Source organism: Phytophthora infestans, genomic scaffold (assembly GCF_000142945.1).
Source record: "Phytophthora infestans T30-4 supercont1.9 genomic scaffold, whole genome shotgun sequence".
Taxonomy (NCBI): Eukaryota; Oomycota; class Peronosporomycetes; order Peronosporales; family Peronosporaceae; genus Phytophthora; species Phytophthora infestans.
The window spans coordinates 111315-118087 of record NW_003303750.1 but is presented as its reverse complement, the minus strand read 5'-3'; positions in this window follow the sequence as shown (position 1 = coordinate 118087).

Here is a 6773-nt window from a genome sequence, read left to right as displayed (position 1 = left end):
CGTACAATGAAGGCGCGCGGCTGCACGATCATTGCGCTATCCACACCCGATGAATGCATGCACGCGGTACATAGTATTTTAAGTCACTTTTATTGCATAAAAGTATGTATTTGTTTGGAAATCTGATAATAGATTTATTAATGCAAAGCAAAAATATAAAATATTAACTTTTTTAATATTATGTTTAATAATAAATATCGGTCTTATATTACCGTGCTATTGGCTTACCGTTTGACGCATGTAATTGGTTAAAACAATATAATTTGCTAACTTACTCACATTTTTCAAAATGGTGGGCCCTACGTGCAACCAATGCGAGGCAAAGATTGACCCGCTTCAGCCGAACCCGCAGCGGTCTACGACAGATTCCTGGGCGCGCTGCGTCTGCTGCGGGAAGATGCAGTACGGTAACGCATTCCGTACAATCAGCGGGTGGGACATCGTGCGGCGCTGTAAAGCCTGCGAGAGCGGCTCAAAAGCGGTTGAGCTCTGGGAGGAAAAGCCCCACCACCTGATTCAGCCAAAGTGCGCCACAAGGAAAGCCTGGCGAACGTCAAGAAAGCGATGGGTCCTGAATGGTACCCCAAGAAGAAAAAGAGGCGCAACCGCCATCGCAAGCTGACCGCCCGAAACGCCAAGTACATCGAGCAAAAGAAGCAGAAGAGCGAGTAATAGGTAAATATACTCTTTTAGGCCCCGTTTTTTTACTCATATTTGTTTTTAATACCCTGGCTGACAGTGTGAGACTTGGAGCCGCACATACGGTAAGCTAACTGTGGTGCTACCAAGCGTGTTAGCTATAGAGCGTAGCGCGTTTCATATAATAACTAGTACGAGGTATTAACTGTGTACCCTTGCAAGTTAGCCGTCCCTATTCGCATACGCGTCACCGTAGACGGCAAGTACACTCACCCATTGGGACACAAGCTAAAGCATGTTATCTGAACCATCAACGCTCCCAGCGTATATCAACTTATGTGCGCTCATAAATTGAAACAACAGTTTTGTTTGAGCACTACGCGCGACGCAATAGTTGCTGTCTACATTGATGTGCGGTAGTGCAGATCATACAGGTGGACGCGGCAGGTATATGTGTCTGTACGAGGTACTGTATTTTAGTGCCCTATTCATAATGGTCGAGATAATAGTTATAATGTGTTCCCGCCGCGTGCGTATATATCGCTAACCGACACGCGGTCAGCTTGTCAGTACCACCGCGGTGTGGCCTGTGCCCAGTTTGTGACTGGCCTGGTCGGATAGACTGATACATCAGAATCGTTAGCACAGGGAGCTAGCACGGCAATGCAAACGTTCCGAGAAAGCAACAATGACCCCGTGCATAGCTTTGGTTATTACGAGCGCATAGCATATACACCCATATGCGACCTAGCGAAATGAGCTATGCACGGACACATCAATAAGCACGCCTAACTGGAAAGTAGACAGCAATAAAACATCATCTAGTGTACATGGGCTACTTTTCGATTCAAGTTTAAACGTCACTACGATTGGATCTTCTGCCTACAGCCCATGTGGCTTTTAATGAGCGTCATACATGTTGGAGCCAGTAAATGCCGCTCGGAAGAATCTACGCCACTCTGTCAGTCAATAACGATAAAAATAAGTCGGTTGGTAACTCAACGGTGTTCATTCTATCATGCCCGAGTTAAAACATGGATGGAATGGATTATAAAAGTCAGTCTGATTACGTAATGGTTTACAGTCATATCAATATTTATCATGATCATCAACAATATTCATCCGATTTAGATCTAGCATGCGGGAATCTATCTGTAACCATCAGTTGTCACGCATACTTAACTTTATGTAATGTTGTCAAAAGTGACTTTAGGTAGCTGAGACTGAACATGTGTGCCCAAAAATATTGACTACAGAGCTTGTTTTTAAAAAGCAAATTAGTAGAGCACGGTTTACATATAGTACATATAGTTTTGCTTTAAAAAAGGGTTTTCAGCCCACCGCAGCGCAGCGGAGGTGGTCGGCCCTCTCTACACGAACCAACCATGCCCTAGCGTCCGCGGGACGGACGCTCACAGCTCTATTTTACAGCCCCTTACCTTGTAGCGTGTATGTCTGTCCGTCGGTCAATCTGTCCGTCGCACTCCCTGTCTTCCTGCTTTGACCTTTATTTTCGCATGGCTACACTTGGCCTTTCTAATGCATTAAATTTCCTTCTTACCGACCGCGCCTATCTTTCTGACTTGATCTAACTATGCCAAAATTTCAAAAATAGCAAAAGCGCCACATAATTAACTCGCGCCCTGATTGGGCAATACTTTCGGAGTCACATTTCATTCAAAACACAAAATTGGATTACCGAGCGGCGACGCGGCGAGAACAAGGTGCGCAGGCTGTTAGCAGTAGGGTAGATTTGGCTGTGTATGCATGTATGTACGGGCGTGGGGCTTCTTGCCCTACTATATATTCAAGAGAGTCATATTAGGATACAGTCTGAGGCTTGCCTCTAGACTCCACAGTGGTATGGCAATTGGTAGCGATAGCAATCAGGTTGGGGTGGGTGTGACTGGGAGCGTCTACCAACATGCACGCGCCTAGGGTCCTAGACCCACCGCGAGTGTTCACGCTCCAAAAGTGAGTGGCGCGTGCTGCCAATTGGCCAATCTGAAGTTGCAGCCACATGCAGATGAGTCTTTACGGTCCCGCAATACTAAGGTGCTCTTAAAGTGTGAGCTCCCACATCAAAACCCACTTTGCGGGAGCACTTCTGGCGCGACGAAATGGAATGCAGCAGTCGGTCTCAAAAGAGCAAGGGGCCCAAGACCAAGTGCAAGGACAGCTCAAGAACAAGAGATGAAGACAAAAACACTTTAAGAGCATGAGTGAGCCCCGCGCCCGTACACTTAAATAGCATGGCATCAGAATAGACATTTTCAGAGCATTTTCGGAACTGTGAGAGTGTCGTGAGGGACTAGGTTTTTTTTTCGGACACCTATGTGCATACCACTGACATGACCTGAAGGGCTGGACGGTATCGAACAGAACTGGACAACCACTCAGCAGGGCTGAGGCAACAGCTTTGTCGAACCCAAAAGACAACAGCGCGATGCGGCGTCTGAATTACCATGTGCAGCTGCTTGGTCTCCAGCCGTGCAAGGTAATTTGGACCCGCGGAGCGTGAGCTGAGGGCTGTAACACGTCGGCCAAGGGGGGAGCCTAAGCAAAAGCTGACTGGACCAACAAGCTGCCTGAAGTGACGATACCCCTAAGTTGTTCGTAATCAGAGGAGCTGGGATGGAAATGACAGTGGGGTGTTATATTTACAGAGGGCTTCTAGGTCAGTACTGGAAAGGAAAGCTCGGGGCTCTGTTCGAATACCACGCTGCTTAAGCGACTGTGTCCATGTTTTGGTGCTTAAATTTATGAAATAGCTGTAGCATAGCTCCCAGTGAGTCTAACCAATTCATGTGATAATGTTCTATCTAAATCAGGCGACAGTCCAGTTCAAGATACGACAACATGGTAAGAGCCCCAAGGAAAAGAAAAAGGTTTCCCAACAACTGTGTAGCGGGATTTGGTGCGGCATTAACTCGACTAACGGTGTCTAATGATTAGAAATACCCGCGAGATACTAGAAGAGCGTGTACAACGAGCCGGCGTGAGAACGTATCCCCATACCAAAAGGAATCGTGTAAGCAAAGGCAACTCCGCAAAAAAGGCTTCGTGAAGCGGAAGCGCTATCGCAAGGCAATCCAAGCATTGGAGCAGCTCGTGGTAGTTGAAGCACCAGCACAAACGGATTTCGAACAACAGCGCGTACCTGGTGTAGCATCTGCGCATGAGGAAAAACCAGACGAAGATAACCCCGTTGTGCATCAACGTCATTTCGAGGAGGACTAGCGTCGACAACGCCCGAGGATTCCAGATTGAAGCGTCAGGGAATTCATCTGACGATAGAGCTGCGGCTAAACGTGCGCACGATGCAGAAAGAGCCCGGGTCAGGCGATCTGCTATGTCGAGCTCGCACAAGCAACGAGCACGAGTGAAGGACGCGGAAAGGAAAATAATTCGTAGAGCTAACAGATCCGATTCTCAGATTACCCGAGATCACGGTTAAGATGCCGATCGAGCAAGGGTATGGCGCGGTAGAATGCCACCAGAAACGTTTGCAATTCATCGAGAATACATTCAAAGCGCACAAGCCAGTCATAGAGCCATAAGTACAGAGGAAGATCGCTTAGATGCTAGGATTCGCGATGTGGCGTCACATAAGGAACGCAGGGCATACATGACCGACGTACAGCGTCAAGCCGAGCGCAACCACAATACTGTATCACGGAGAGAGCACAGAGAGGACATGCCCGATGAGCAGCGACAAGCACACCGTGAGCGAGATGCTCCAGGATGGCGAGAGCACAGAGCTGGTATGTCTGACGAGCACCGACAAGCAGAACGCGACCGAGATACGTCAGCGCATAGATATCACAGACGATGCATGTCGGAGGTGCAGCGGCAAGCACAGCGCACCCGAGACGCTGCCGCGCTTAGAGCACGGAGGGAAACCATAACGGATGAACATAAGGCACAGCAAAAGGATAAAGAGCGGTTTTGAACGCGGTCTCGCCAGTACAAGAAGCGCCTCGTACACCACGAAAGGTTTTACCCTTCCAGAGTGTCCGGGGTCCGTCAGAACTTCACGCGTTACAAGGACGCTAACCGGGAGAACGCGCGGGTTTGTCACTACTGTAATGCTTGAAAGTTTCCCGAAACGACACACAGATGCTGATGTCGTAACGGACTGGTGTTCGTTCCATCTACGCGAACAGCGCCTGATGCGCTTCTAACACTTTTCGAAAACTCGACGTTCATGCGGTCAATCCGGGCCTACAACAACGTATTCGCATTTACGTTCATGGGAGCTTCGCGGTCTCGGCCTCTTAACGTTGACGAAAGCGGGACACGGAATGGTGTCTACAACTTCCGTGTACAAGGGTCAGTGTGCTATCGCATCGGATCGTCACTGCCTCCTACCTTCGGTCGCTTCATGTATGGCCAAGTTTAGTTTAACGATCCAGAGATGAATGCACGTGTGCAAAGCCGTATGAACATGACGCAAGGCCTCGATCGCGCCGTTATGGAAACGATTGACCCCGATGATGGTGGTGCACAACCCGTACACACAAGCATTTATCAACGCGCGTAGAATTTTGATAGATTGTGGTTGGGAGGCGTATGCAGCAGACATCAGGGAGTACGAACGCCACAGAGCGGCAGGGGAAGACGTTGATGACCATGATCCGTCATTAGCCTTGAGTAATTTTCTTTCGAAGGGGGATCACCTTAAGCTGCGTTTGCACGTCGCACGGAATGGGAATCCGGGTGCGCATAACACCCCGACTGCATCAGAGGTGGCGGCCGTTGTGATCGACACAAACGCAGCTGCGCATCGGGATACTATCCTACACACGACAGGAGGAGGTTTCAAGCGCATCTTTGAGACGAGCATTACTTACGACCCGCTGCAGTACCCTCTACTGTTTCCGTATGGGGATAATGGCTGAGCTTATGATATCCCGTAAGCTGGTAATCCCGTCGATTGTCACGGTGACCCGTTAACGATGTCCATTCGGGAATATGAGGCGTATTTGCTTTACGATCGGACGGTTAGTAATTCTCTTACCCTGCGCAGTGGGCGACTGACGCAGTAATACTGCGTTGGCCAATGGGCCAAATGCGAACAAGAGCGCCTGCGCTTCACCAAGAAGATTCAACTCCAGTATCGGTTGGAAACCCTCCAGGGACTTACGGACGCGTTGCGTGGCGAGTCAGTTGAAATCCACAGAATTACAGCTGACGACGAGGCGGTTATACGTAGGACTCGGCGTGGGAATAATACGGAGCAGGAGTCGGCGGAGCCAGATGCGGGTGAGCTTGGACGCAAGATCATCATACCTCCAAAGGTTACAGGTGGTCCCTGCTACATGTACCAACGCTTCTTGAATGCCATGGCTATCGTCCGGGAAACAGGATCCCCTAACCAGTTCATTACGATGACATGCAACCTGAACTGGCCTAAGATCAAGGAAAACTTACGCAGAGGGGAAAGGCATCCGACCGACTGGACATCGTTGCCCGCGTGTTCATGAAGAAATTAAAAGCTCTTAGCAAGAATCTCGATGAAGGTGGGCTGGTAATTTTTTCCGCTTGAGTCCATGTTGTGGAATATCAGAGGCGTGGTCTTCCCCACGTCCACATACTGCTTATCCTGCGTCCGGAGGACAAGCCCACTACCAAGGAAGACGTCGCTAAGCTGGTGGCCGCGGAGCTCCCGGATAAAGATAAGTACCCCGAGCTGTATGATACGGTGATTTCCAATATGCTTCATGGACCCTGTGGTCAGCCGAATCCGAGCTGCCCGTGCATGAAGAACGGAAGCTGTATCAAGAGGTTTCCAAAGACGCTCGCGGCCGAAGCGGTAATGACACCCGACAAATACCCCACATACAAGCGTGTTCCCCGTCCGGATGGGATTAGGATCCTTAAGGAAAGGTATGGGACAACGCAGCCATCAATCACTGGGAGGTCCCGTGCAATCCGTTCCTGTCGCAGAAGTACAAGTGCCACATCAACGTCAAGGTTTGTGCCACAAACAAGGTCATCACGTATGTCTACAAGTACGTCTACAAGGGCTCGGACATGACGGACAATCACGACTGAAGGTGAAGAGATTTCGGGCGGACGAATATTGTCCAGTATTCGCCTCCGTGAGGGATATCTCCTCCCGGTAGGAAGCC